Source organism: Nannobrachium achirus (genome assembly GCF_963921795.1).
Source record: "Nannobrachium achirus genome assembly, chromosome: 15".
Classification (NCBI taxonomy): Eukaryota; Metazoa; Chordata; class Actinopteri; order Myctophiformes; family Myctophidae; genus Nannobrachium; species Nannobrachium achirus.
This window is the reverse complement of record NC_137822.1, coordinates 53,628,216-53,636,385: the sequence shown is the minus strand read 5'-3', so window position 1 is coordinate 53,636,385 and position 8,170 is coordinate 53,628,216.

Genomic DNA, 8,170 nt, shown 5'->3' with positions numbered 1-8,170 from the left:
CTGCATTGTGATGTAGCTGGCATGGAGGATATGTGGTAGCAGTGCAGCTCCAAGTTCTTTTTTTTTTTTTTTATATCTGTTTATTAGATTTTCCTTTTTTTCATTTCAACAAGTACAAAAGTGTCAAAGTTTCAATTATTACAAAATGTACAGATGTAAACAACAACAACCCCAAGAAAAGACAAAACATTACAACACAAAACTTAACAAAACAAAATAAACAAGACAAAAAGAAAAACACAGCAGATGGCGAAACGCAGCAGCAGCAGGACCATAGGGACGATGTCACAATCTGTCTCCTTACAAATTAGTAATAAAGTATGAGCAGTCACAGCAACTGTCCCCAGGGGGCAGCTCAGTACTGTCTGATCACTTCATCCTCTCTAGCATAGCTATAATGGGTAACCATGTTTTTTGAAATACATCTTCTTTGTTCGACAGAGTAAACCTTATTTTTTCTAAATGCAGCACACCTCCCAGCTCTTTTATCCACATGTTGATCGTTGGGGACCTTTCAGATTTCCATGCCTGTAGGATTAATTTCCGGGCCAATAGTGTAGAAAGCTGAATGACCTGCTCCTCATGTTTGCTGTGTGCCCAACCTGGAGCCACTACACCAAACAGTGCAGTTAAAGGGTCAGGGGGAAAGTCTCTTTCATAAGCCTTTGCCAGGAAGTCAAATATTTGGCCCCAGAACTGTTGCAGTTTATGACACTGAACGAATTGGTGAGCTAGGGTTCCTTGATCAATAGAGCATTTCGTACACATAGGAGAAGAGTTTGGAAATATCTTATTGAGTTTAGTTGGGGAGAAATGCAACCTATGTACAATTTTAAATTGAATCAAAGAATGTCTGACATTAACTGAACTATTGTGAATCTTGTTGATACATTCTTCCCAGATCTCATCCGAAATGTCTATGCCCAAATCCGTTTGCCAATTTTCTTTATAAAGTTGAGAAGACGGACTAGATAGGGAGTGTAGTAAGTCATAGTACTGGGACACAGCACCTTTTCCAAAGGGCTCAATAATCATGATGCATTCTAAAGCAGGATGGTGAGGCTTTTGTTCATACTGTGGTATATGTGTTCTGATGAAGTGTCTCAGTTGAAAATATCGAAAAAGATGTGATGCTGGGAGCTGGAACGAGTGCTGCAGTTGCTGAAAAGAGGCAAGGTTACCATCGATATACACACTACACAAAGAACGTATACCTTTCTCTCTCCATGTCATAAAAACAGGGTCAACCCTACCAGGCTTAAAGGCGTGATTGAAGCATATGGGTGCAGACAGGTGCATCTTAGGAGCCTTAATCAAAGCTAGTATCTGAGCCCAAACTTTCAGTGAATTCTGAATAATGGGATTGTGCCCATAAGAGACATTTTTCACTTTTGTGGGACTATTAAGTAATGCAGGCAGACATGTCCCGATGCACGCCAGATGCTCCAAACGCAACCAAGAAGGCATATTCTCCATGTTATAATCAGGATAGCAATCAAACCAGAAGGAAATAAAATTCAAGTGCGCAGCCATATAGTACAACCTAAACCTGGGAAGACCAAACCCACCTTCACTCCTACTCTTACATAAATGTGACTTGGATATTCTGGGGGTTTTGCCAAACCAAATGAATGAGGAGATGACAGAGTCTAACTTTTTAAAGTAGTATTGAGGAATACTGACTGGAATTGACTGAAAAATGTAAAGAAATCTAGGAAGGGTTACCATTTTAATAGCATTGATGCGTCCAGCCATTGAAATAGGCAAAGTAGACCAGAATTCAATGTTCTTCTCCAATTGCTTCATTTTCTTATCCCAATTTAGTTTTACCAATTGATTCAATTTACTAGTTACAATAATACCCAGACTTGTGAATTTATCAAGAACTATTTTAAACGGAGTAGACTCCAGATAGGCTCTGTCTGAGGTCTGTGACAAAGGCATCAACTCGCTCTTTGACCAATTTATCCGGTACCCAGCGAATACACCAAACTCATCTATGAGACTAAGTAGAGGAGGTATGGAGGCCTTTGGTTTCGAGATGAATAAAACCACGTCATCGGCATAAGCCGATACTTTATGGGAGGTACCGTTTTGTATTATCGGATGAATCACTGGACTTGTACGAATCCTCGACACCAACGGTTCAAGCGCCAACGCGAAGATGTATGCAGATATCGGGTCTCCCTGGCGTGTACCTCTGAACAGTCTGAAAGACTTTGATTCGTTTTGATTAGTGACAACTGTAGCATAGGGTTTATTGTAAATTATTTTAATCCAGTTGACAAAAGCATCCCCGAACCCAAATTTAGCCAGAACAGACATCATGTAAGGGTGTTCAACTTGGTCAAACGCTTTTTCCGCGTCCAGGGAGATTAAGACCGCGTCCTCCGCACTACGAGCCGGGTTGTACAAAACGTTAAATAGCCTCCTCATATTAAATTGAATGTGCCTATTGGGCATAAAGCCTGTCTGGTCTGGGTGTATAATCTTAGTTATGTGGTCCTTGAGGCGAGAGGCTAGCACTTTACTGAGTAATTTAGTCTCAATCGGAAGAAGAGAAATGGGCCTGTAAGAAGAGGCTAAGGTCGAATCACGATCCTTTTTTAACAGTAGGGAAATCCTTCCGTGATAGAGTGTCTTTGGCAGAGAGCCCACCTCCTTAGAGTGATTTAGCATTCGCAAAATAAGGGGTGCCAATAGGGTAGCAAACTTTTTGTAAAATTCAGCCCCAAACCCGTCAGGACCTGGGGCCTTATTGTTTGGTGACTGTTGAATAGCCAGATTGACTTCTTCTAATGAGAACTCTGCATCTAACGCTTTCACTGCTTCTTCGTCTAGAGTTGGGAGATCACACCCTTCCAGGAAGCTATCAATAACAGACTGGTCGGAGGTGCTTTTAGAAGTATAAAGGTCACGATAGAACTCTTCGAAACGCTCATTAATCTTTTTTGGAACAGTCACCAATTCGCCATTTTTATTCTTAATTGATAAAATGGCTCGAGAAGCCTGGGACTGTTTTAACAGCCTGGCAAGCAATTTATGTGGCTTATCACCTATTTCAAAAATTTGCTGCCTATAATTCAATAACTGAGAGCAGACTTGCTTTGTGAGGATTGAATTATATTCGTACCTTAACTTAGTAATTCTACCCAAAAGATCTGCAGAGGGATCAGCTAAATAATCTTTGTCTAATTGAGTCATCGTAGCCTCTATATATCTAAGGGACTGTTCCCGAGACCTACGCTTGGCTGATGAAAAGGCTATAATATGCCCCCTCATAACCACTTTAAAGGTTTCCCATAATATTGAATCATCAACCTCGCCATTGTCGTTAGTTGTCAAAAAGAGAGAAATCTGTTTTTCCATTTCCTTGCAGAAGGTTTCATCTTTTAGAAGCAATGGATCAAATCTCCATGTCCGGTTATTTCTGTTATCAATGTCGTTAAATTGTAGATCAAGCGTGACCGGGCTGTGGTCTGAAATCAATATTGGATGATAGGTGTTGTTAATCACAGCCGGAAGAAGTTTTGAGTCAAGAAAAAAGTAGTCAATACGGCTAGAGGTTTTATGGACCGGACTGAAAAAAGAATATTCTCTACCAGCCGGGTTAACCAGTCTCCAAATGTCAACTATATTTAGGCTTTTTAAGAGAGTATTCAAAAGACTGCTAGATTTTGACTGCGGGGAGGGAAGAGGGGAGCTTCTATCTAATACAGCGTTCATAACGCAGTTAGCATCTCCCGCAATCAGAACATTAGTACGCTCAATATCGGGTATCAAATTAAAAAGTTTTTTAAAGAATTCTGGGCAGTCAAAGTTGGGTCCATACAAATTCACAAATGTAATAGGTAGCGACGCCAAATGACCGGTTAATATTAGGTATCTCCCATCAGGGTCAGCTATCGTTGTTGAGTGAGTATATGGAATATTTTTCCTAAAGAGTATTGCTACACCTCTGGCTTTGGACCCGAAGTTGGCTTGATAAGCTTGGCCCAGCCAGTTGGCACGGAGAACAGATTGTACCTCGCGCTTAGCATGAGTTTCCTGCAAAAAGATAATATCTGGCTGCAGGGCTTTGAGATGTGCCAACACTTTCGCTCTCTTTACTGGATTGCCCAATCCCTTCACATTCCAACTAATGAATCGTAGTGCCCCATTGGGTAACCCGTTGCCTACCGCTCTAGGTGTCATTGACTAGAAACAAGACGACAGTCCGCAACACCGCCCGCCAGCCCCCAAACCCACGCACGCCACCAGCCAGACAAAACATGAAACATGAAACAAAAAACAAGACAAAAAAAAACCTTCTCACCCCCCACCCCCAAGCAGAGGGACCTTCTAAGAAGTCCTTCTCTAACCTCCCTAATACAATCCAGGACATAGGTAAAATTCCCCCTATGGCCCCGTCCCAAGATGATAAGAGAAAAATACAAATAAGGTATACCTTATAACACCAAATAACAGGTTAAATTGAACACACCAAACCTGCAAAAAAGTAAGAGGAATCAACGGAATAAACTATCAAACCACGCTTTCCTTGCTTGCCATACAAAAGGAGAATAATGGAGTAGAAATTGCTTGCTCTAGTAAAACACACAGTGCAGGACAGTTTGCACTGATCACTCCGCCACATAGACTAATTAAAATAATAAAAGATACCAAAATACTCACTGAGTAACACCCTTAACCCAAATATGCAACCGTTAGTGAGCAAACTAAATAATAGATGTGATAATATAAAATGAAAATAATTAAATAAAATATCAAGGAACACTCAGTGTGACAACTTGTGAAGCACAGAAGTTAACCAATTATAACAAACTATGATAACCCACCTGAGCAGAATGTAACTGTCCCAATTACAAGGAAAACGATAAACCTGGTGGCCATCATTTAGAATTTCAATCACTCAAAAAAGAGAGAAATACGTAAATCTATGCATCTAAACCAAAATAATAAGTCAATAGTCAATATAATAAAGAAAGCCATAGGCTTTGAGTGCAATACAAACAGTCCTTGATACGTAAAAAAAAAAATGTAATAATAATAATAATAATAATAATAACAATAATAATGATAATACTAATGTATATATACATATATGAATACACCACATACACACATATTATACAAATATACACATACATACCCACAAGCACATATACGAGTAGGAACGTATAAAATTATATAAAAAAAATATTAGAGTTAAAAATAATTAAAAATTAAAGGCGAAGAGAAAAAAAAAATGTATAAAAAGTAACACAAAAGGAGAACAGAATGCAGGCATTCAGCCCTGACCATACACAAAGGTCCATTGTAGTCCACTGTCCATATTGGGAGAAAAAAACAAAATTAAAAATTCTCGATGAGTGGCCCTTTAATATGTGTAAAACACACATCAAGAGGATAGAAGAAAAAAAATGATGTGGGCCACTTAGGCTCTGGTCTCAATGTTCATAAGAAAAAATAAAAAAAATAAAAGCAGAGGAAAAAAGTCTCAATGAGCAGCACCTTTAATGTCCATTATAGCAAAGCACAGTGTGCGTGTTGATACAAACCGTTAGCCAAACAGCCTAAGCTGAGAAGCTACAGACTCAAAACTCCTCGTCACCGACCACCTCCACCACGGCGTCTACATCAACATTGTCCCCCACAATGTCACCGCCTCCTGCGATGTCTCCACCGTTTTCAACGACGCCGCGATCAATGATGTCGTCGGGCCCTCCGTCTTCCACGTCCAGCCTGCTATCCAAAAATCGAGCCGCTGCGTCGGGTGTATCAAAGAAGCGTGTATCTCCATTGTGGGTAATCCGAAGACGAGTCTGCTTCATGCCCACGAAGCTTGATAGTAGTCCATTAGTCTTACATCTGCCACGAATATCTTTGAATCTCTTGCGTTGCTGGTAGATCTCTGTTGGGATGTCCGCGAATATGGAGACCCTGTTGTCGTTGTAGCGAAGGGGAGCCTTTTGTGAAGCCAGTTTAGTAATGAGCGTCTTCACGTGCAGGTAGTGTATTCTGGCAATAAGTGCTCGTGGACGTCCACCCTTAGCTGGTTTGGGGCCAACACGGTGTGCCAAATCAACTATAACTCCGTCAGGGAAATGCTCGGGCCCTAACAGCAGTGGAATTAGCTTTGCAACAAATTCAGTAGGATTATTATTTTCTACGCCCTCGCCAATCGAGATACGAATCTTTTGACGCCTGGAACGGGCCTCGTTTGCGAGAAGCTTCTTGCGCAATTCTTCATAGCCGGCTAGAAGCGTGTTGCAAACATCCTCTTGTTTTTGCAGCCTGTCGTCATGGCTAGACACAGCAACTTCAATGTCACGTACCTTCCCAATTACTGTAGAAAGCGAGGCTTGCATTGAGTTCATTGTGGTAGTGATGGTAGAGAGTTTAGCCTCCATGCTGCCCTGGAAAGTGGTGATTACTTTCATTAAATCGGCCGTTGTAGGGTTAGCTGCAGTAGCTACACTAGCTAGCTTCTCTGTTGGCATGATGCTATCGTCGACAGAGTCCACGTCTTCTCCGGTGATATTCTCTCTTAGGTTATAAGTATGGTGATGTTTCCTCCTGCCCGTCATTTAAGACACACGTTTGTGCGTTGAAACAACGGTTTTATACCCTAAATATAGCAAATAAAAGTCATTTGGAACGGAGCCCCTCGGAAACACAGCTTGCTACATTGCTTGCTGACCACGCCCCTAGAGCTCCAAGTTCTTTGACTGAAATCCCATCCCATTACCCTGCATTATCACAGATGCGGGGTTGTTGGACCAAAGTGCTCCAATTACTCCAATGTTGATGGAAATAAGTAAGCCTTGCCCAGCCCTGAGGCTCATAGGGCAGGAGTCTATGTCCTGTTTCAGTGAGGCAGCTTGATGTACAAGTACCCCTGGACAGTGGACATAATAATAGTTTGTCACAGGGACATACTAATCCAGCCTTTGATGCTGAGGTCATACTTTCAAGATGTATGACAAGATGACTGTGTGTGTGTGTGTGTGTGTGTGTGTGTGTGTGTGTGTGTGTGTGTGTGTGTGTGTGTGTGTGTGTGTGTGTGTGTGTGTGTGTGTGTGTGTGTGGTAAATGGACACGTTGTTTTGCATGCCCGCTCTGACATCACACTCTGGCTTCACTGTGATGGCACACTAACAGAATCCCTTTTATGACCATATATGGAGTTCCTTGATGTCTTCAATATTAAGCCCACATCTAACAGGACTTCATATGGGAATGCCCATATATGGAGGCCACATCGGCCACATGCCACACTAACAGAATCCATATATGGCCAAGACAGATGGCCAATACAGCCTATATCTGTGTGACTGGTTCTATAGACAGGGATCTCCATGAAGGGTATTGATGTCAGTTGTCATAACAAATAACTGAGTAAGCATGTTTGGGCTCTCACAGCACATCTCAATATACAGTACATGGATCTGTACACCAATATACATCACTGGTCAGATGGCAAAGAATTGGCACCCTGAGGCATCTTACTAGTAAATAATACTGAGAATACTAATAAACCATCAAGTACACTACATAAACCCAGGATGCATAAAACTAACAGTTTCTAATATTATTCCAAAATAGTTAGCAAATTGCAGAACTGGTTGCAAGAATAGGGCCAAAACTGGAATAGCCATTTGGCTGGCCCCCTGTAGTAACTCTGAGGACACCTGGGGGTCCCAGACCCCCTGTGGAAGACCCCTGGTATTAGCTACTCATTTTTGTTGTCAGAGCCCAGCTACAAAAGCTTTTATGCTTCAGTTATGATCTAATTTGACACTGTTCTGGAGCAGGAGCAGGGCAAGGACTGTAATGAGTACTGAGATAGGCTCAGGAGTCATTCCGGGGGTCCCGGGTGAGGAAAGACCCCCACCAAAAGTCAGAAAGCTTATTCTGGCTGCTTCAAAAGTGCAATATATGAATGTTTTAAAACCTTCAAAACAACTCTAATATTATGAAAATTGGACATTAACTGGCTGGCATACTGTTCTACAGTGTCCTAAAATAGATGACCCCCCAGAAAAGGGGCAGGGGTTGGGAAAATCTGACACCCATCATTTTCTGACACTTTGGTCCCTATAAAAGCCAAAGCAGTAAAAAAATAAAGTTACGCAAAAAAAATCATTAGAAGTACACTATGTAGTAA